The sequence below is a fragment of the Camellia sinensis genome, chromosome 12, assembly GCF_055761805.1.
Source record: "Camellia sinensis isolate YWXY chromosome 12, ASM5576180v1, whole genome shotgun sequence".
Lineage (NCBI taxonomy): Eukaryota > Viridiplantae > Streptophyta > Magnoliopsida > Ericales > Theaceae > Camellia > Camellia sinensis.
In genome coordinates this window covers 139,964,747-139,988,619 of record NC_138972.1, presented here as the reverse complement: position 1 = coordinate 139,988,619, position 23,873 = coordinate 139,964,747, and the positions used below count along the sequence as shown (strand labels likewise).

At 39.0% G+C, this 23,873-nt stretch overlaps 1 pseudogene; it reads right to left on the bottom strand.

The window, feature by feature from the left end:
* Nucleotides 1-19,787: 19,787 nt before the first annotated feature.
* Nucleotides 19,788-23,632, bottom strand: LOC114276847 (L-type lectin-domain containing receptor kinase IX.1 pseudogene; annotated as a pseudogene).
* Nucleotides 23,633-23,873: the final 241 nt, after the last annotated feature.

The following is a 23,873-nucleotide window of genomic DNA, read 5'->3' as shown; positions in this document are numbered from 1 at the left end:
TATATGAGACTTTAGGCGACTAAATAGTTTAGTAGCTAAAAAAGAAATAAAAAATTTTTTGGCGACTAAATATTTAGTAGCTAATAATAAATGATACTTTGGGCGACTAAAAGTTTTAGTCGCCAAAAATGAAAATTAATTTTATTTGAAAACTTTAGGCGACTAAATATTTAGTTGCCAATTTATGACTTTTGGCTACTAAAAAATATTAAGTCGCCAATACCTCGTACTTTTCCCTACTAAAACATTAGTAGCCATTTATAGGACTTTTGGCGACTAAATTTTTTTTAGTTTCCAAAACCTTTCCCGACCGTTTTCCCACAACAAATTTAGCGACCAAAATATTTAGTCGGGAAAAGGTTTCAGTGACTAAAAATCTTACTTTTGGTGACTAAAATTTTAGTCGCCAAAAGTGCATTTTCTTGTAGTGAATGGTGAGATAGAAGGGTTACATTTGTCATGTAATGACAATTTTGAAGAAGTCTTCAAGTTTTCAAGTCCTTTTGTGCTTGTGTTTTTTCAGCTTAATTTCACATCACAAGCTGGCTTTGCTTAATACAAATTTTCATAGGAAGAGAAAATTCTTGTATCATGATTTTAGCATTTTGATCTTGCTCTACTTATTTTATTATGCAATTTTTTTTTTCTTGATCATCCAAAAAAAAGTAATATTTTATAATAATAATAATGGGGATTTACGTGTAGGTCTTAATAGGTGAACTTATTATCTAATATGACCTATGATAATTAATCGCGTTTTTCATTAAACACTATTAAAAAACGTTATTAATTATTAATTTTCAACGACAATTTGAAAATTGTTACAAAAAATGTCATTAATTATAAGTTTTAGCAATAGTTTAAAAAAATCGTAACAAAAAAAGTCACTAATTTCCAACTTTCAATGACAATTTAAAAAATTCGTGACAAAAAAAACTACTAATTGTAAGTTTTAGCGATAATTTATAAAAATCGTAACAAAAAAAGTTCATAATTGTCAATTTTTAGCGACATAAAAAATTGTCACAAAAATTTATTTTTAACAATTATTTTATTAAGATTTATTTTTTATAAAATTTGATGGAAATTAACTCTAACTATTAAAATCTATTGACAGTTTACTCTAATAATAATTGGGAGACGTGTGAAACAAAGATGGAAATAGTAAAAGAGTTAGACAATTAGTCCTGAATGTGGACAAGTCTGCTGGAATCATAAGCCAATTAAACAGTAGCCACTCTTAAGTAATACAAATTTATAAAGAAAAATTTTACACTATTATCTATATCTATCAACTATTTTCAACAATTTGAGAATGAAAATTTAAATTTATCAAATCACAAAAACAAAAGCTTTTAGTACTTGCATCTATATCTATCAATTATTTCATACTCTCATTTCAGGCATTTAGTGGGAAAGCTTGTGTGGATGTAGCAGCTCTCAATTGTTTGATTTTTTAGAATATTTAACACAAAAAAAAAGGAAAAAAAAACTCCTTAAACAAAGAGAGCTGTTACGTTCGCACAAAAGCATTCCCACCGAATGCCGAAAATGAGGTGGCAATATTTGCTACAAATTGAGTCCACTCGTTGTGTGAATAATATGTTTATATATATATATATATATATATTTTATATTGTTCTTTAAAAAAAAACTACTGAACTTTTAAGTTCGAGTTTCTGAAAAAATATTGACCTGTATTATAATCTAATTAGTAATATGTTATCCGTAGCTTGTGAGAGGGGGGAGGGGGGGTTGACCTGTATTATAATCTAATTATTAATATGTTATCCGTAGCTTGTGAAAGGGGGGGTTGTAAATAATCATAGAAAATAAATCATTAGTTGTTCCAAAGTCTTGTAAAAGTCATTGGAAAGTCGTGTAAAGTCTGTGTACTGTTTATGAAGTTATATATTGATTTCAATAATGATTCATCCCCCTTTTCCCCCACCTCTTTTGACCCCCTCTCTCTCTCATTGGTTATATTTTCTTTTTTTTTCTTTTTTTTTCCTGCTCCTCCAATCACCACCCGTCACGTAGCAAAGGGGGTGAGGGGGTGACCCCCAAAAGGGGGTCCCAAGCATTATTCATATTGATTTTAAGAGTAAATTATACTCACCTTTTTTAAAATTTTAAACAAATATAGTTAGTTTATATAATTATACTATATTTTTTAAAAAAAATTTAATTCGCATAACATTTAAATCATTTTACATCAATAATTTATAAGTCATATGAATGAAAAAAAAATAATATTATTATCACTTTTCATTGAAATGCATATATATTTTTTTAGGGACATTTACACACAAGTCTTAATTTATAAACTTATATTACATTGAGTCTTAATTAAAAAATTTTTGACCTTTAAGTCCTATTAAATTTTTAATAATCAGAATTGCCCTTCAAATAATAATTGTTTATCATTTTTGATTATCTATAAAGGAACATGATGATTTGACATTTATTTTGATTTTTAAAACTTTAAAATATGAACTTTATGTGCAAAAAAAAAAAATTGAAAATTTTGAATTATTTTTTTGTACAAAACTGAAAATTTTGTGTCTATAAAGGAGCATGATGATGGAACATTAACGTGCAAAATGGGAAAAAAAAACTTTAAAAATGAAAAAATGGTAATGTTTTTAGTTTTAAAACTGAAAAAAAAAACTGTTAATGTTCTCGATTTTATTAAATAATTGAATCAAACCAATAAGTAGAAGAGCAAAAACTTTAATCTCATGTTCTTTTTTTTTTTCCCATCAGTTAATGAAATAATTATCTGGAACATTACTATGTAAAATTGATAATATTCTTAGTTTTAAAAATTAGGAAAAATTGATAATATTCTCAGTTTTACTAAATAGGATTTGTTGGTTTAAAAAATCTTAAATAGGATCTAAGCTACCATAACATTTGTAAATAGGATTTTTAGGTAATTAACTCTTTTTTTTTATTATTATTTGAGTGTCTATCACCATTAGAATTAATCGCTTTAATCATACTAAAATAGAGATTAATATAATTATATCAAAAGAGTAAAACAGCTGTACTTTTTCTAAATTTTAAGGAAATTGAGTTTAATTTTTCCTTATTTTAATTGCGTGGGGCCCACCTTATGGCCCATTTTATTGATTAATTAAATATTTTTTTGGGTTGAAAATCCTAATTTAGGCTTGTCTCCCGTCCTAATCAGATTAGACTGCATTGTTGGGTCTCCATGGGCTCACTATAGAGCCCAAATCGATGATCTGAGCTTGAATGTGTAGAATTCGTCAAGTATTTTATTCTTATAAAAAATCACGTTGATCGGATATTGACGGTCACTTGAACCGTTCACATTTTTGTCAACGGTAAATATGATTTAAAAAAAAAAATTATTGACGATCAAGTGACTTTCGATATCTGCTCAATATGATTTTTTTTTTTTTTTAAATGAAATACTCAACGAATTCTGAATATAAACCGTTTAAATTATCAAAATAAACCTTAAATAAACCCTAAATAAGCTGGACTGGACGGTCCAGTTGGGCTGCTCTACGGGAGACAATCCAGTCCCAACAGTCCTTAGGGTGCATTTGGAAGACGAAATGTTGCTTTTGATTAGTTTCGGTGGTTGTTGCATACATGTCAACTGTAGAAAGCAAACGCGAGCCTCTTTGTGGTGGGAACCAAATTAGTCTAAAATAGTGGGAGTGGGGAAGCAACTGCTGCTCAGGTACGGTGCCATTTTGTGTTTTTTTTATTTTTTATTTGTGGTGTGCTGTGCCGTGCTGTGTGGTGTGGTTTGAAATGGTATTGGCGGTTTAAAATATTCTTTTTGACAAAGTATATTGGCTTCATTTATTTAAAGAAAAAATCGTTAACCAAAATATTATTGGTTGTATCAAAAAATATTATGCTTACAAATGTGTAAAATTTTAATTTTTTTAACATTATTGAATTTTTAACGACAGTGATTCGTAGCCTTTTTTTTTTTTTTTTTTAAACACAACCAATAAAAAGACCAATAATAATTTGGTTAAATTTTTTTGGGAAAATTATTATAAAAAAAAAAAAAAAAAACCTTAGAGTTTGACCCTTATAACGAAATAAATTCCGAAATTTTAATTTTGTCAATTTAAATCTTAATCTTTTATGTAAAACCAATGAGAAAATGGTATTTTGATCAATAAACTTAATAAAAAATAGTATTTTAGACATTTTATGGATACTTACATTAACTTTAAAACTTACGGTGTATTTGGTAACGTTTACGTTTTCAATTTATATTTACAAAAATTTTATAAATCGGCTTTTGTTTAGTTTTTGTTTATTTTTAGAAAAATATAAACCACAAACGCGTTTGGTAATTGACAAAATATTTAAAAATTTTAAAAAATATAAAAAAGAGTGAGAAATGACAAGTGGTGGCAAGTAGCGGCGGAAGACGGTGGTAGAAAGTGGTAACGGTGGGTGGTGGGTAGCTGGTGGTGGCGGGTGGGTGGTGGTGGTAGCGGTGGCGGGTGACGGGTGGTGGTGGCAGGTGGGTGGCAGATGGCGGGTGGTGGTGGCGGGTAGATGACGGGTGGTGGTGGTAGGTGGTAGGTGGGTGGGTGATGGTGGCGGGTGGTAGGTGAAAGCGATTGGGTGGTGGTGGCGGGTGCCGGGTGGTGGGCGGTAGCGAGTGGGTAGTAGTGGTGGTGGTAGCGGGTGGTGGGTAGTAGCGAGTGGGTGGTGGTGGTGGCGGGTGGTGGGTAGTGGTGGTAGGTGGGTGGCGGATGGCGGGTGGTGGTGCGTGGTGGTGGGTAGGTGGCGGGTGGTGGTGGTAGTGGGTGGGTGGGTGACGGTGGCGGGTGGTAGGTGGTAGCGAGTGGGTGGTGGTGGTGGTGGTGGGTGGTAGTGGTGGTGGGTAGTAGTGGCGGGTGGGTGATGGTGGTGGTGGTGGTGGTGGTGGTGGTGGTGGGTGGTGGTGGTGGCGGGTGGGTGGCAGGTGGCTGGTGGTGGCAGGTGGTGGATGGTGGTGGCAGGTGGGTAGTGAGTGGTGGTGGCAAGTAGGTGGCAGGTGGTGGTGGCGGGCGGCGAATGGTAGTGGGTGGTGGCGGGTGGGTGGTGGTGGCGAGTGGGTGGTGGTGGAGGGTGGTGGTGGCCGATAGGTGGTGAGTGGTGGTGGCAGGTGGTGGTGGAGGGTGGGTGGTGGTGGCTGAAGACGGTGGTGGAAAATGGTGGTGGGTGGTGGCTAGTTTTGGGTGGTAAAAAAAAAAACTGAAAACTCAAAATGGAAACACATTTTTTGTGTTTTCATTTTTTGGCCAAATTTATAAACTGAGACCACTGATTTATAAATCAAAAATTTTACCAAACAAGTTTTTATTTGAGTTTTTTAAATTTTTGTAAATATAAATAGAAAACTGAAAACGTAAGTGTTACCAAACGGCTTAGTGTTTCAATTTCGACAAATTAAATCCTGAAATTTCATTGGTGTTTCAATTTGCCCCTTCCGTCTATCTCAGTCTGTGTAAGGTAATAGAGGGGGGTTTAAAACGAAAAACACGTGAAACTTTGGGATTTATTTTGTAATTAACCCTTTTTTATTTTTAGTGATTTTAATTTTTAAAAAATGATTAATTACACAAAAAAATCATAAGGTTTCATACATTTTTCACTTTAAACTCCAGTATTTTTCACTTTAAACCCACTACGTTATCTTACATAGACGGAGATGGATGAAGGAGGCAAATTGAAATACAGATGGAGCTTTAAGGTTTAATTTGGCAAAATTGAACCATTGAGGTTTAAAGTGAAAAATGCGCAAAATCATGGAATTTTTTTTTTGTAATTAACCCAATACTTTTTTATGTCTGTTTTATTTAATAAAAATAGACAAATGATTTAAATTGAATCAAAAGATAAAGGTTTAAATTAAAAAAAATTAAAACATCAAGATTTATTTTAGGGTAAATTACACTCACCTTCCCTGAGGTTTCTGACAAATACAGGGATCTCCCCTGTGGTTTTAATAATTACAATAATTTCCCCTACTTTACCTAACATTCTTCAGATTCTCCTCTCCTGTCAAATTAGAAAAACGGTGTTAGTTTTTTTTATAGTAAATGACCTCTTTGCCTTTCTTTTTAAAATATTAAAAAATATTTTTGGATTGGAGGACGGGTTTGGAATAGTGTTTGGAACAAACAATGTTTTTGGATTTATTTTTTTAAAATATTAAAAAATGTTTAAGAAAATTTTATTTTTTTATTTTAAATATATAATATTTATTTAATTTTTTTAATTTTTTTATTTTATTTTGTAAATATTTTTATTTTATTAATTTTAATATTTTAAACTCAAAACACAGCTCTACACTTAAATCACAACCAAACACATAATTCAAAACTCAATTCAAAAATTATTTTCAAACCTCTTAACTAAACACATAACTCGAAACTCCACAATACTTTCAAAACTCTACACTTAAATCGTAACGAAACACATAACAAAAAAATTAAAATATTTGAAAATAGATTTATAAAATAAAATAAAATATCTGTTATTCAGCATTATACAAACAAGCAACATATCTGTTCTAGATTTCCACAATTTCTACAATACCATCTTGCTAAGTGCGGAAGATGCTAGGCTAAATTAGGACATTCTGCAATCTGTGTTACAAGACCCTGTTGTGTGTGTGTTGGATTTATTTGTGTGTTTACGTTAGATTTATACAAGTGCTTGTATTACGCGGTAGGAAACTTTTAAGATTCCTAGCACTTTTTAATGAAAAAATTTGCAGCACCATTCAAAATTTAAGGTGACGCTGGTGTGTATTTTTTTTTTTTCTGTGTGTTCGATAGGGATTTTTTTTTATCTTGTTTATATGTGTGTGAGTGATTTTCCGACCACACTGCCAACTCAGTATTCAGCTGGAGAGTACTGGCAGAATAGATGACACATGGCTGACCTGCAACAGAAAGAGAAGATTCCGGCGGTGGTTCGTCCACCCGGGGGTACTCCGACGATCAAGTCAGTATATCTCTCAAAGATAATCAATAATACTAAATTCACTGTTTTTAATATAAATTGCGTACCGTAAATCCATGGGGGTGCCTCTCTTTTATAACTAACTCAATCCTTGTCTCAACAGAAGCCTAGCTTCAATGGACTCTTGCTCAGTGCTTATCATGGACTCTCCAAGAGATAAAGATAAACTCCTTAAGAGTGTTATCCTTATCCTTGCCGTAGTCATTCCTCATTCTAGGACTCTTGTGCTTTATCCGCTTATCTCGGATTCCGATATCTTCGGAGAAAACCTTGGCCTTGCCAAGATTACCTCGGCATTACGACCAGGGCATGTGGCACCTCAACTGACACATCAGCGTCACCTTGGCCACGTGTTGGTACTGAGAAAATATATCCCCACAACTGCCCCCTAGGTTCTATTACCTCGGCAATCTGAGGTGATGGAACCTATATAGTACGTTGGCTTCAAATTCCTAAGCCGAGATTATCATACAGGCCGACATGCCTCTTTAAAGAACAAGAATTCCAAGAACCCCTTTATACGTATGAACTGTCATACACAACAACTCAACCGTTTAAGCCACGTGTTCTCTCCTTACTAGATCGTACTGCGCACGCGTTTGGGAGTCATCTCGCACCTGCAAGTGTCGTCTGACAAACCCGTTGCTCTAGGCGTATTGATTGCCTTTTTGCCGCCGTTTCCAATTTTTAACAAAACTTCTCCTCTTCTTTCGTTCTTTCACTTCACATCGTCTCAAAAACTCTCTTTCTCTCTAGCTTTTTCAATTCCTCCATTGTTCTAAGCCTTCAAGCTCTGCTACCAACGTTTGTTCATCTCCTCCGGCGAGACTCTTGCTACTCTTTTCTGTTGCCGTCGTTCGCCTGACTTCGGCAAACTCAACACCGACTTCCTTTGTTCTGGTAAGTCACCGTTCTTCCTGGTCTCTGTTTTTACTGTTCTGTCTTTGCAATCTTGTCCATATTTTCGGTATTTCATCTTGCATCTTGTATTCCACCATATATTTGAACATGTTTGTTTCACGATTCTGTTTTTACCCAAATCATCTTCTTTGAATATACACTGTTCACACACCTGTTGATTTCTGCCACTGTTCTTGGCCTGATACACCTGTGCAAACTTTTTGTTTTGATTTCCTGGTGGCTTCATCACCATTCTTGATTCTGAAATGCATCCCTGTTTTTCTGTTTTCCAGATCCGTGCATTTAATCTTCGTACCCATAGATCTAGGTTTGGGATTTGTTCGTAGAACCCAAAACAATTGTTAGGGAAAATCGAAACAATTCCCCACAAACTCCGTGTATCCTTAAGCTTTAGCCGAGGTCCCTAAAATCCTTCAAAAACACTTCCTTCTGAAATCCAATACCTTCAATTAAGCCGACATCATGGGTATGTAGAAACATAGGGTAGATACCCCGAGCAAATTAGAGCACTTTAGACAAGAGTTTGAGATCACGGCCGATGTCCATCTGAGCCTGGCTGGGGAGGATGACTCTATCATGCCCGATGTAAACCTCATGCCTTTCCCAGTAGTAGGGTTTATTGAGTGTGGACTCAGGTTTCCACTTGACCCTTTTTTCCGTGAAATCCTTCACTACTATAAGTTCAACCCAATGCAGCTTGCCATCAATTCTTACCGAATTATTAATGGTACCATAGCCTTAGCCAAACAAGAGAATGGTAAGATTACCCTTGCCGATTTCCAATACTGTTATACCATATGTCGCCTGAAATCTGAAAAAGGCCACATCTATTACCTCAAGCCGAGGTCTACTGAATACAAAATCGTTGCCGACCTCCTTGACTCCAACAAGGGAGCAGGGGATGATTACTTCATCGTCTCGGGTAACTGGGAGTTTCAGCCAAACGATGACCTCCATCTTTATCCCTTAAGTCGAACAGTTTTTGGGGAAGGAGCTGGTAAGGGCCACCCTCCACAAATTTTCTTGCTTTCTTGCATAAAGTCTTCAACATTTTGCTCTAATGTCTACGTTTTTTTTTCTTTTTTGCAGCTCTTCCTCAGCCACCGAAGGGCTTCCGCCAGTCTTTCTTTCCCAGCAAAGACTTGAAGAAACTACTGAATTTGCCAGTCCACAAGCGGAAGGCCCCTCTGCTTCTCAACTTCATCCCCACTTATAAGTCGGCTCTTCCCGACGTCCCAAAAAAGAAGAAGAAAAGCCTTTCTCCACCTTCTGCCACAACTCTACAAGTCGCGTCCACATCTCGGACAGACCAAGGATCAACCTCTGATCCAGCTGAACAACCGTCAACCTCAGCCCCATACCTAATCCCACCATCTCAGCGCCAACGTCGACGACGAACTGTTTTTACCGCCGAGATGGGTCGCCAGAAAGCCAAAGATCTCTTAGCCAGCATCCCATCAACCATTGACGTTCCACCAGTGCCATCCCAGCCCCCTCCGAAGCCGAAAAGAATAAAGAAGGCTCAGCTAAAACCGAAAGTGACTCATGTTGACATTGAAGATACTTTGCCAATTTCAAAATTGGCTGAGAGTGAGAAAACCTCATCTGTGGCCGAGAAGAGGCGTACCGAGGCCCAACCATCTAAATCCCTAAAATCAAAGAAGCCGAGGTCATCCATTGCAACCACATCGGGGTCTCAAAAATAGGATTCCCCCTGGGCCCCCCAAATTACTCTAGAAGATAAGCCAGTTATGGCCAGTGATAGCGTCGATGATATTAACGTCAGCGTCACCCTTAGCACCGCTGTGCTTCTTCTCGGCGATCTCAACCGAAACACCGAGTTGAGTGAATATGAGAACTATGCTTTGATGCTTCAGCGCTCTATTCAAGTAAGTGCCTTTATTTGGTCTTTTTTCTTTCTTTCTTGTACTTAGAAAATTTTCTAATACCTTTTGTCTTCTTCACTTTCAGGCCATCCAGCATGCTCATTCCTTCTCAATACAGTCTTTTGAGAACCGGAAGAAGCTAACCAAAAAGAAAAGGGAGGTCTTTAGTCTTCAAAAGACTAATAAAAATTTGCAGTCAAAGATGAAGACCCTGGAGGATCAGGCCGAGGTCGCTATCAAGGCCAAGGACGTTGCCGAAGAAAAGCTTGGTGCTGCTGAGGTGATAAACAAAGTTCTTGAGGCTCAGAGGAAAGAGTCTGAGGAAAAGATGGCCCAAGCCCAACAAAAACTTCAGGATGCCTTGGCCACGAAGGACGCCGAGCTCAAGGTGGCCGATGAGAAAGGTTACAATGAGGGGATGGCCGATGCCACGGCAGCCTATGAAAGCAAGTGAAGCAGGCATGCAACAAGGGTTTCACCCTTGGTTGGATGACTCTTCTAAAAAAACTTGAAATCCCCGAGGACTCGCCCCTCAGGAACGCCGATGTCATTCCTCTTCCATTCCCTCCAACCCCATGTCATTCGGACGATGAATCTGGGTCTGAGGAGGAGACCTTGGTGAGGAAATCAAAAGAGGCTACTGGGACCAAGTCTCTTCCTCAAAATGAGCAAGTCCTAAACTTGACTCAAGATGAGGAGGTTGAGGAGGTTCCCAAGGAAGCTACCCCTGAGCAGGCCTCATTGGACGTGCCTCTCGCCGATTAGAGCCTTGATCAGACCCTTCAAGAGATTGATGCTGAGCTTGCGCCCGAGATGTCTTCCCAGCAGTCTTCCGAGATTCAGACCCAGCCCGCTAATGATGTTGAGGAATCTTAGTTTTGATGCCTTTGTTTTTTACACTTTGTACTTCTTTGTTTTTGAGACAATGTAAGCTCTTCATATGGCCGACGTGCCTTTTAATGGATACAACTTCCTTCTTTTTTGAATGTTTGCCTGTTTGTCTTCCCTTTATTGCTTCTTGTATGACTTTCATACTTAGAATAATTTTGTGTCTTCAAGATGTACCGTAGTCTTGTGCAATCTTCTTGGGGTGAAACACCTTAGTTTACATCGGCAAGTACATAAGTACTCAGCTTAATACTCCCTTGGTTTTAACTTGTAAATTTTTCTCAAATTTCAACAAGTGTTTATCATCATCTCGGTTTAACTTCAACTTGTAAACTTTTCTCAAGTTTCAACAAGTGTTAAACATCATCTCGGTTTAATTTTAACTTGTAAACTTTTCTCAAGTTTCAACAAGTGTTAAACATCATTTCGGTTTAATTTCAACTTGTAAACTTTTCTCAAGTTTCAACAAGTGTTAAACATCATCTCGGTTTAACTTCAACTTGTAAACTTTTCTCAAGTTTTAACAAGTGTTAAGCATCATCTCGGTTTAACTTTAACTTGTAAACTTTTCTCAAGTTTCAACAAGTGTTAAACATCATCTCGGTTTAACTTCAACTTGTAAACTTTTCTCAAGTTTCAACAAGTGTTAAACATCATCTCGGTTTAACTTTAACTTGTAAACTTTTCTCAAGTTTCAACAAGTGTTAAACGTCATTTCCTGACTCTTTGCCCCCTAATGTGAGCCTAAGTTCTACTTGAATTCTCATTATACATGTATTCTAGGAACAACGTTAAGTATCTTGACAAGTATACAAATAAACAAATGAAGCTGAAACTTTATTTATTTACTTCGGCAGATGACAAAAGAACAAAAATTCTAATGATAGAAAAATTTCAAATTGCAAGTGTTCCAAGGCCTTGGCAACTCTTTGCCTTCATTATCTTCAAGCCGATATGCCCCATTGCCCAGTACCGAGATGATTCTGTAGGGTCCCTCCCAATTTGGGCCTAGCTTCCCCTCTCTGGGATCCTTCTTGTTACCGACGACTTTTCTCAAGACTAGGTCACCGATTTAAAACTCCCTTGGATTGACCTTCTTGTTATAAGCTTTGGCAAGCTGCTGCTGGTATGCTATGAGCTGAATTGCAGCTCTCTCCCTTCTTTCTTCTAAAAGATCTAGATCTCGGGCTAAGAGTACATCATTAGTCCCATCTTCTACGCCCTGGGTTCTAATCCCAGGGATGCCGACCTCCAGTGGAATGACAGCTTCTGTGTCATAAGCCATGGCAAAGGGGGATTCCCCCGTTGATCTTCTTGGCGTGGTTCGATATGCCCAAAGCACACTTGATAGTTCATCTACCCACTTTCCCTTTGCTGCCTGCAGCCTCTTCTTTATCCCATCCAAGATAACTTTGTTGGATGCTTCTGCTTGTCCATTGCTTTGAGGAAAGCTTGGGGTTGAAAAGTAGTTCTTGATCTTGAACTTTGCGCAGAAGCTCTTGATTAGCTTACTGTCAAATTGTGTTCCATTATCTGCGACTATTGCGCTTGGGATCCCAAATCTTGTGATGATATTTCTCCATATAAAGTTCTTCACGTCTACATCTCGGATTTTAGCTAGGGGCTCAACTTCTATCCACTTGGTGAAGTAATCCGTTGCTACCAGCAGGTACTTCCTTTGTCCAGTTGCTTGGGGCAGTTGCCCAACGAGATCCATGCCCCATTAGGCAAACAGCCAAGGGCTGGATACTGGGTTCAGGTCTACTGCTGGTTGGTGTATTAGAGGTGTAAACCTTTTGTACTTTTCACACTTCTTCACATAGGCTGCTGCATCTTTCTACATGTAGGGCCACCAATACTCCTGGGTAATGGCCCTATGGGCAAGTGATCTGCCCCCAGCGTGGCTTCCACAAATTCCTTCATGAATTTTATATAAAAAATCTTCAACTTGTAAAGGATGTACGCACCTCAATAGGGGTCCAGTGAAGGATCTTTTGTAGAGATGTCCCTCTGCTGTCAGACTGAATCTTGTCGACTTCAATCTGATCTTGTATGCCTCCTTGTGGTTATCTGGCAGCTTTCCTTCATTTAAGAATGCAACAATTGCATCCATCCAGCTTGGTCCCGTGTCCACACACATTGTTTCACGCTCTGTGGTCAACGGTTCGATGCTTGGGCCCGACAAGTAGTCAACCATTATTGTCCTTGCTTTTCCAGGTTGTACTGCACTAGCTAGGTTGGCCAATGCATCGGTGTGACTGTTATGATCTCGGCTTACCTGAAGTAGTCGGGAGTTCTGAAACAAGGCTGACAGCCTGATGACTTCCTTTGCGTAAGCCGACATCCTTTTATCTCGAGCTGCAAACTCGCCTGTTGTCTGGTTAACTATAAGTTGCGAGTCACAAAAGATTATTACCTCATCTGCTTGTACTGCTGCTGCCAGTTTCAATCCCGCAATGAGTGCTTCTTATACTGCTTCATTGTTTGAGGCCTTGAACCCCAAACGAATCGATTGTTCTAGTATCTGCCCATCTGGAGATACCAGTACTACTCCTGCCCCCACTCCCTGTCGGTTGGAACTCCCATCAACAAACAGTCGAAAAGAGTCGCCGATGTAAATGCTGCAGGGTCTGAGTTTTTCCTTTTTGTTTTGTTCTTTCGCCTTTGGCTGAGCTCCTCCTTGCTTGTTTGGACATCGTTCACCTTGGTTCAACGGAGCCCAATGTTCGATGGATTCTGGCGTGAACTCCGCCACGAAGTCGACCAAAACTTGGCCTTTGATTGTTGTTCTGGGTCTGAACTCCAGGTCGTACTGGCCAAAGACCACTGCCCATTTGGCTATTCTTCCTGTCAGGTCTCCTTGTTGCAGCAAGGACTTCAAGGGGTGTTCAGTTAGCACCACAATTTTATGGGCTTGGAAGTAATGGTTCAGTTTCTTTGAAGCCATTACTAAAGCCAGTGCTAATTTCTCTAAGGGTAGATACCTTGTTTCTGCATCGGCCAGGGTTTTGCTTACATAGTAAACAGCCCTTTGCTCCCATTTTTCTTCTCAGATTACCACTGCGCTTACTGCGTGTTCTGAAACTGCTAAGTAGAGGAACAGCTCCTCCCCAGGTTCTGGATTTGAAAGAACTGGAGCTGTGGTCAAATACTTCTTCAAGTCGACCAGGGTGACCTCGCATTCTTCTGTCCATAAAAAATCTGTGGCTTTCTTCACTAGGTTGAAAAAAGGTTTGCACTTGTCTGAACTTCTATTGATGAATCTATTTAGGGCTGCGGCCCTTCTAGTCAACATTTGTACCTGTTTTGCCGACGTCGGGCTTTTTAACTCCAGTATAGCCTTAATCTGATCTGGGCTGGCTTCAATGCCCCTTCTAGTCACCAGGTATCCCAAGAACTTACCAGATCCAACTCCAAATGCGCACTTTGATGCAATGAGTCGAAGCCGATATGCTTTAAGGATTTCAAAGACTGCTTTGAGGTCGGCCAGATGACCTTCAGGTTCCTTGGTCTTCACGACCATGTCGTCGATGTAAACTTCCACTGTTCTGCCAATTAGATGTTTGAACATCTTGGTTACCAACCTTTGGTAAGTTGCTCCTGCGTTTTTCAACCCAAAAGGCATCACTCTATAGCAGTACAGCCCTTTTGGGGTGATAAACGCAGTCTTCTCCTCATCTGAGGGGTATATGGCTATCTGATGATACCCCCTGTAGGCATCCAGGAAGCTCATCCTTCCATGTCCCGAAGTGGCGTCTACCAGCTGATCAATCTTGGGTAGAGGAAAACTGTCTTTGGGACAGGCCTTGTTCAGGCTGGTAAAGTCCACGCAGACTCTCTATTTACCATTCTTTTTTTTCACCACCACTGTATTTGATAGCCATGTCGGGTAATTTACCTCTTGAATGGCCCTTGCCTCCAGAAGTCCGTCTACTTCTTCTTCCACTGCTTCGATGTGCATCAACGTCGGTCTTCTTGCTCGTTGGATTACAGGTTTGGCCGACCTGTCAACGTTTAGTTTATGGCAAGTGACCTCGGGGTCAATGCCAGGCATTTCGTAAGGCGTCCAAGCAAACACCTCAATATTTGCTCTTAGGAAAACTTCCAGCTCATTTTCCTCTTCTTCGGCTAAGCCCGAGCCGAAAAGAAAGAAGCGTTCTTCATCCCCTTCCTGGACTAGGATTTTCTTCAGTGCTTCTTCACTCTTATCGGCTGGCTCCTTGCCGACATCCTCTAGGACCTCCACGTCCTCATCTTTGATCTCTGCCTTCTCTGGTTCTCGAATGCTGTAAGTGGATTTCATTGCTGCCATGGAGCAATTCTTTGCCTGCAGCTGATCTCCTCTGACCTCCTCAATCCCATGCTCTGTTGGGAACTGCAATAGTTGATGCAATGTTGAGGGAACAGCCCCCATTGCATGCAACCATGGCCTTCCCAAAATGATGTTGTAAGGGGAGGGTGTGTCGATTATGGTGAACTCTGTTGTTATCTTCCTGGTGCCTGCCTGCACCTCCAAGCTGGTTGTTCCCAGTGGCTACGTCGGCATTTCATTGAACCCGACCATTGGGCTATTGGATTGCTCCATATCGTCTGGGTGAAGGCCGAGCTCCTTGTAACATCGGACGTACATGATGTCACAAGAGCTGCCTTGGTCAATCAGGATGCGCTTTACTTGGCATTCCCCAACCTAGAGGGATACTACCAAGGCACATTATGCGGATGCTGCACCATCTCAAGGTTGGCTATAGAAAAGGACACTACTGGTCCTTGGTACTCTTCTGCCCGATGTCGTTTCTCCCCGACTTGGTAGACATGCTACAAGTGCTTCACTTTCTGGGTCTCCCCCCTAATTTTGTTCTCGTTGACTTTCGAGTGAATTACATTAACTACCCAAGGTCCTCCTGCCTGAGGTTGCTGTGCTGGGGGAGGCGGAGCTACTGGCGCCTGAGGCAGTCTTGCCTGTTCTTTCCTTGTCCTGGCTTCATCAACAAGGTCTCTCAGATGGCCTTGCCTCACCAGGTCTTTCAAGTGTGTTTTCAGGGCTCTACAACCCTGTGTCATATGTCCGTCTTCATTGTGGTAAGCACAATGCCTGCCAAAGTTTCTTCTCATAAACTCTCCTGGTGCCCTTGCTGGTGTTCTGAAATAAGGCTGATTCCAAATTTGATCCAGGACTTTGTGAATTGGGATTCGGAACACAATTGTCACTGCCTGTATAGCCCTCTGTTCTTTCTCTTGCTTGCTCGATCCATTTTTGCCTCGGCCTCGCTTCGACGAGCCGTTTCCTTTCTCTTGCTTTGTCTCCTTATTGCCCGACGTGTCTTCCTCGGCTCTGGCATACTTCTCGATCCTCGCCATGAGCTCTTCCATGCTTTTTGGCAATGTCTTTGCCAAAGACTTTCGTAGTGGACAGTCGTCTTTTAGGTCGTTTTTGAAAGATACGACCACCACCTCTTGATTACATTCTGGTATTCAGTTGAACACCTCATAGTATCTTTTTGCATAGGCCCTAAGGCCTTCATCCTTACTGATTTTCAGAGCCATCAATGCGTCCACCCTTAATGGCTGCAGCTTGTTTGTCACGAACCTGGCCACAAACATCTCGGCCAGGTCTTCCCAGGTCTTTACGCTTCCCTTTGGTAGTTTGTGGAACCAATCTGATGCAATCTCCCTGAAGGATGAGGGGAACACTTTGCAGAGCAGCGGCTCGTTTCCACTATACAATGCCATTGAGTTCAAATATAATCCAACGTGGAAGTTGGGGTTTGACTTACCATCGTATATTTGGAACCTCGGCATACTGAATCTCTTCGGCGCCTCAAACTTGTCCAACTCCACTGAGAAGGGTGTCCTCGGCTTATCTGGGGAGGTTACCTCGGCGTCGGCATTCTGTTGCTTCCTCTTGAGGTAATCTCTTAAGTCCTCCTTTGTCCGCCCAGGAGCTCGGCTATCTCCTGCTTTCAATCTTTTTGGTGCACTACTTTCAGCTTCGTGGTGAGTCCTCTTCGACCTTTCTCTATTGGTGGTGTCGAAGCACAGCGTCTGTCCCTGAACATGCCGATGTTCTTTGGGGTCTGCCTCCTTTATGCGATGCATCCTCTGTGATTCTTCCCTTCTCGACTCTCCTCATCCGACTTCCCTGGAAGGTCAGTGAGAATGTCTTTCACTCCTGGTGTGCTGAGGGGCTATGGGGATTGTTTTCTGCACTCCCTTCTGGGCATTGGCCGCTGGAATCAGCGTGTCCTACAGCGGGAATGGTGGCTACATAACGTTGTTTTGCATCATGAAATTGACGACCGATTGCAGGTCCGCCAATTTTTTTGCGATCTCTTTTACTTCTTCGTCCCTCCGCAGGCATCTATCCTTCCATACCTGGAGGTCATCCTCATTGTAGTACTCACTTCGATCTGGCTTCTTTGGTACGTCGTCATCCTGGCCGACGTCTTTGTTGCTGTGATTTTGGTCTTCATTGAAATTGTCCTTCTCAACGTCAACGTCAACAGGTCTCTCACTCCCGTTAGGAGCGTCGTCCCCAACCTTCTCCTTCTGTCCGTTGTTGGCCATCTATTCTTCTTTCTTTCCCACAGACGGCGCCAAATTGTGTGGGTGATTTTCCGACCATACTGCCAACTCAGTATTCAGCTGGAGAGTACTGGCAGAATAGATGACACCTGGCCTGCAACAGAAAGAGAAGATTTCGGCAGTGGTTCGTCCACCCGGGGACACTCCAACGATCAAGTCAGTATATCTCTCAAAGATAATCAATAGTGCTAAATTCACTGTTCTTAATATAAATTGCATACCTTAGACCCGTGGGGGTGCCTCTCTTTTATAACTAACTCAATCCTTGTCCCAACAGAAGCCTAGCTTCAATGGACTCTTGCTCAGTGCTTATCATGGACTCTCCAAGAGATAAAGATAAACTCCTTAAGAGTGTTATCCTTATCCTTGCTGTAGTCATTCCTCATTCTAGGACTCTTGTGCCTTATCCGCTTATCTCGGATTCCGATATCTTCGGAGAAAACCTCGGCCTTGCCGAGATTGCCTTGGCATTACGACCAGGGCACGTGGCACCTCGGCTGACACGTCGGCGTCACCTTGGCCACGTGTTGGTACTCAAAAAATATATCCCACAATATGTATATACATATACACACAAGATTATAGTTTGGCAGGATTTTACACTATTTTACTTGGTCAGGAAGACAATGCTTGTGTGTAAATAGTTTCAAGAAAGTCCAGACATGTATTTTCCATTGAGTGATTTGGCGGAATATTATTTTCTGAAAACAATATAGAAAAATTCTGCAGTTCTGAAATTATTTGACAAACTGCAGTTGTAGTTTTTGAAATTGTGAGTTCAAGTTGTTTTCAGGTTGAGGTGGCCACTTCACCATAAATTGAAATTTTGATTGGAGTAATATTATAAAATAAATAAATAAGAATAAATTTTAAGACAAATTTTAATAGTTGTGGATAACTTACCTATCGTTGTGTTTTTAAATAAAAGGTTACAATTGTAAAAAAAAAAAAATGTTCCGAACGACCGGCCAACATTTGGTATTGGTATATATAGGTGGGTTGAGGATATTTGAGGGCATTATGGTCATTTTAGTTTTTAGCTTTGATGACATCAGCTTTTTCTATGAGAAAAATAAACAGAAGTCAATAGATAGGGGAATTTGGAGAATGTCAGGTAAAATAGGAGAGTTACTGTAATTATTGAAACCACAGAGGAGGTCCCTGTATTTGTTAGAAACCTCAGGGGAGGTGAGTGTAATTTACCCTTTTTTTATCATCATAATAAACTTCTTAGATTTTTTTTTTTTTTTTTTTTTTTTGTGGTGATTTCTCCAAGTTTTTTTGTTAACTGTTGCCAAATTTTGCCCAGGAGATACTTTTGATGAACTTAAGTTGCATCCCCATCACAAGAGGATTTGCACCCATCATATTTGTGTAATATTTTTTTGTCCCACACTCATGTAATTCTCTCAATTTTTAAAAGGTCCAATATCAGTTCTACACAGAAAAACAAGTAAAAAAAATTAACCAAAAGCTCAAAACGGCACCATATCTATGCGCAAACAGTAGTTGCAGTGCTCTACGCACGGCAACATTCCCATTCCCTAAAATAATGCAGAGGGATAATATATCCAAAATTTTTACTTAGATTTTTATTTAAAAACGTTTATCGTTCAAATTTATTTCATACAAGATTCTATATTATAATCTTGACCATATAGATTTTTGTTGAATTAATGGAATTATTCAAAAGAGTGGACTCCATATTTGAAAAAGTGTATATATTGTCCCCATTTAAAATTATAAGCCCTTCTACTTTGGACCAATGAGAATGTGTTTTGTTTACAAACATTTTGGAAGGTGAAGAGTATATCTTGGGACTTTGTTATCATTATACTATATATACAGAATTTGATTACAAAATTACATACAATTTTTTATTGGATAAAATTCAGACATTTTATAAGACATATTTCATATGAAAATGATTAAGTATCCTTAAATGACATTTTCTACCACTAAGGTAGGCGTAAATCCTATTATAACTCACATTGTGTTTTTGACATGAGATTCACTACTATTCGGATATAGTCGTGTTTGAGAAGTGTTGTGATTGATGAAAGAGATAAGACATGATTTTATGTTAGAAGATGGGTAAACAATAAAGAGACTTGAGAGACTTGATCCCAAGATAAGGAATAACCAGTTACGAGGAAAGATGCGGTCATACATTTATTTGGAATGTGACCAAATTTCCATTGTAGACTTGACCAAGCCATTTGCTAGTGGCGATAGGTAACAACTAAAGCAGAATTTTTAAATTTATTACGTAACTTCATTCAATATAATTAAAAAGTATAGATTTTTTTAACAAATTAAATCATATATTTTTAATTAAAACTCTCAATCGTTAAAATGTTATCAAAACAGTAGGCCAAATTATTGTTTTGATCAAAATTAGAAGCTTGGCAAATGGTAATCGCAACGGTAACGTAAATGAAATAAGTGAACAACTCATTTATGTAATTTTGTAGTCTAATTACTACCATATGAAATTTGAACTCTCATTAATGGATGATTATCTACAGCCTTGTGAAACACAAATCATTACAAGAAGAAAAAGAGATTATTTCATTTTTACCCCTATACTTTGTCACTATTTTCAATGACCGCCCAGACTACTCTTATTTTCACGCGTACCCCCATACTATTTAAATTACTATCAATTTTTCCCCTGTCGTTACATTTGAAATGGAAAAAGTTTTAAAAAATTACATTTTAACCCCAAATTTCAAAAAAAGATGCAGACCCATCCATTTACTAGCAAACCACCACCATCACCAACCACCACTTCAAGCCCTTCTATCTCTCTCGTCATAACTCCGTTTTGCCTTATTTTTACGTCGTTGGATTCAACTCACGGTCTAGTTTTCGTATCATATCTCACACATCTCGTTCTTCCTTTTTTTGTATGTTATCGGAGCTTTGAAAGTTGATAAAAAAATAAGACTTTTCTTCTCATTTTTGACTTTTCTTCGAGCCATTCTCTTCACCTCACTTCCTACTTCATTCTTTCGTCATTCTTTCACTAGTAATGGAGTTCGGTGATGGCAGTGAAGGACAATCCCCCACATACAGAAACTGTCAAGACTGGGACTCTCTCTCACTAAAAAACCAGCTCACACACAGCTAAACTCTCTCTCTCTCTCTCTCTCTCTCTCTCTCTCTCTCTCTACCTCTGTTATACACACATACATACATACATAATATATATATATAGAGAGAGAGAGAGAGAGATTCTCTCTTCTATATATCCAATTCAAATCCCACATCTCTGCCTTGAATCATACAGCTCTGATTTCTTCACATAGAAACATTCCATCACATCTAAAACCATCCCAGCCAAATCCAGAGTGAGCTGAAGTGTGTCAGGAAGCGCAATTCTGATCATGGCTCACTCATTCGACTATGTAGTTCCTCAAGCCTAACCCATCCATGTTCTCGCAGAAGGCTTTCAGCTCTAGCCAAACCGAGATAAGTGAATCTGATTGCTAGGTTTGATTTAGGGGTTCTTTAGATGGTTGAGATTGAGGGTTTTATTGGGATTGAAGAATAGTGAACTGGGTTTGGAGAAAGGATTGGAGGGAAAAGAAGTGGGAATTGAGGTCAGACCATGAAAGGATGAAGGATGAGAGAACAGATAAGTAGGATTGAAGATCTTCAAAGGCTTTTTGGAGACTCTCTTTCTTCGAATCGACGAGGCTTAGAGCTACTGAGATTGTCTCCATTGTCACCATTTTGTGAAACTTTGTACACAGAGAGAGAGTCTGAGGCAACGCTTATAGGGACTAGGAGAGAGGAAAGAATTAAAAGAAGAGGAGAGAGGGTGAGTTTAGGTAGGAGAGGGTGTATTTGTGTCTTTCTTTTGAAATTTAGGGCCAAAATGTAATTTTTTTAACTTTTTCGGTTTCAAATGTGACGGCAGGGGTGAAATTGATAGTAATTTACATAGTACGGGGGTACGCATGAAAATAAGCGTAGTCTAGGGGTCATTGAAAATCGTGACAAAGTATAGAGGTAAAAATGAAATTATCTTGAAGAAAAAAACTGATACAACTATAGAGAATGAGTTGAATTTAGAGAAATCTATGTGGTAACTATAGTATTAGCTAGAAGACTAAAATCGACCAGTATTAGAAAAAGTAATAGAGTTTCTAGAAACCGAAGATGAAGTAGTACTCACTAGAGGCGTAACGTATGTTGGCACAGGCATTTTGGTAGGGAGAATGGGCAATGGAGCTTCAAAATTAAGCACATGAATTGCTTGCCTAATGGAAGGCCGGAGATTGTGATCGGGGTGAGCACACCAGAGCCCAACAATCACCAAACATTCCATTTCTTCTTGAACAAAATCTGCATATATCTTCGGATCTACTGCTTCAAGAAGCCTATTGGTAGCATAGAGATCCCAAACCCACTCCACCAATATCGTTTGACTTTCTGGGACCTTCCAGTCAAAGGGTTTTCTTCCACACGCTATCTCCAATGCCACAATTCCAAAACTGTAGACATCTGATTCCTTACTAGCTTTACCTGTAAATAGGTATTCAGGTGCCATGTATCCCCTGGTCCCTGCCATATTAGTTGTTTGCACATATTTTCCATGGTCGACAAACCTAGCTAATCCAAAATCTCCAAGTTTAACATTGAAATTTGAATCCAACATCATATTGCTTGATTTTACATCTCTGTGTACTACACATAGCTCCCATCCTTCGTGTAGGTAGAGCAATGCCGAGGCCAAGCCTTGTGCAATTTTGTACCTTATTGCCCATGTCAACACGCTATTTTCTTTAAAGAGATGGTTATCTAAGCTTCCATTTTCCATAAACTCATAAACAAGCAGGAGTTCATTTTTGTCATGACACCAACCAAGTAGTTGCACCAAATTTCTATGCCTCAACCGACTAATGATATTCACTTCAGATGCATACTCCTTTATTCCCTGTTTTGATCTCTTTGATATCCTCTTCACAGCAACATAGGAATTCAATTCCCTTAAAAAACCTTTATAAACCCCACCAAATCCTCCCTCTCCAAGCTTCTGTTCGTCCGCGAAGTTATTCGTTGCACAAAACAATTCAGCATATGAAAACTTCTTTTGTCTGATACCTGAATCGAATTCATTGTCCATGGCCATATCAGGGCCAATCTCCCCATCCTCTTCTGGTGCTTTACTTTTCTTCCACTTGATGAAGCCAAACAAAGCCAACCCACCAGCCAAAGCAGCTGATCCAACAATCAACCCCACAACCAGAGCATTTTTGTTGTTTCTACTCTTCTTTCTTGGGCTAGAGGTAGCATTGGGGCTTGGAACGAGACTGGAAGTGGGACTTGGACTAGTTGTTACATTGAATTGCAAACTCGAATTGAACGACCATGATTTAACAATATGTTGCTCATACAAATCTGATGTTCCAGCTGAGAAACCTATTGTAACCCATTCTGGTAAGTGCTCCCTCAAGTCAACCGAAAAACTAAGACTAGTTTCGATTATGTTATTATCTTTGTATCCAGTGAAAACAACACTCAAATTTTTTGAACTAGAATTATAACTAATCCAAGCTTCATTCTCTTTCCCATACGTTATGTTATTGTGCCATACTGCAGTAACATTAGATATGTTAGAGTTGATATCAATACCTACATGAGTTGCGTTGAGTGGGTCCTCCAAAAGGTTGTCCGCATTTACATAGGTATCAAACTCTACAGCAACACATGGAGTTTGTTTGGGGGGGACGATTGGAAGACCGAATGCATAACCTGGTGTGAGTTTGGAAGGGGAATTATGAGGAAGAAGGAAGAATGCAAGCCCATCTGCAAAATCCAAGTTTCCTTGTGAATCAATGACAAACGAGAAATGGGTGTTGAAGTCCACCAGTGTTCCAGAAGCTATGTCCCCAAGTTTAAGAGGATCTTTATACGAGGCTCGACCAGCTATCCATGTTTGGTTCGTAGGGGTGATTTGGATGGCTTGGTTGAAAAAACTAGCTTTTCCTTCTACTATTATGTCGCCATTTTGAAGTGTTGTTTCATTAAAATTGGTGAAGTTGAAGCTGAGTGCAGTTGAATGAAGAGAAAAGTAGTAAAGGGTGATCACAAAGTAGAAGAAGAAGAGAGAACAAAGCTGAATAGGTGATCGGTGGGGGTTCCAAGGCCAAGAGTTGCAGACAACCATAGCCATAGCCATATCAATGGTTGGTTGTAAGGAAAATGAATTCTTGATGAATGAGTTTGATCTATAAATTACCAAATAATGTTGGAGATTGGACATTCATTGTTCCAAAATCTTTGAAAAGTCAGTGTATTTTTTTTTTTTTTTTGGAGTAAATTACATTATTTGTTTAAAATACGAATAGTCTCTTGTAATTTTAGAAATTAGATTTCATCTTTGAGATTTTTAATTTCATAACAAATAGATCATTTTATTAATAAATTATCAAATTAATTTATAGTTTTGAATGATATCATAAATATATTTTAATTAATAATTTAAATAATTTTATTATTATATAATAGAGAAGTTAAGAATTTTATTTTTTTTAATTAATTTTGTTAAATTAAAAATTCTGACAA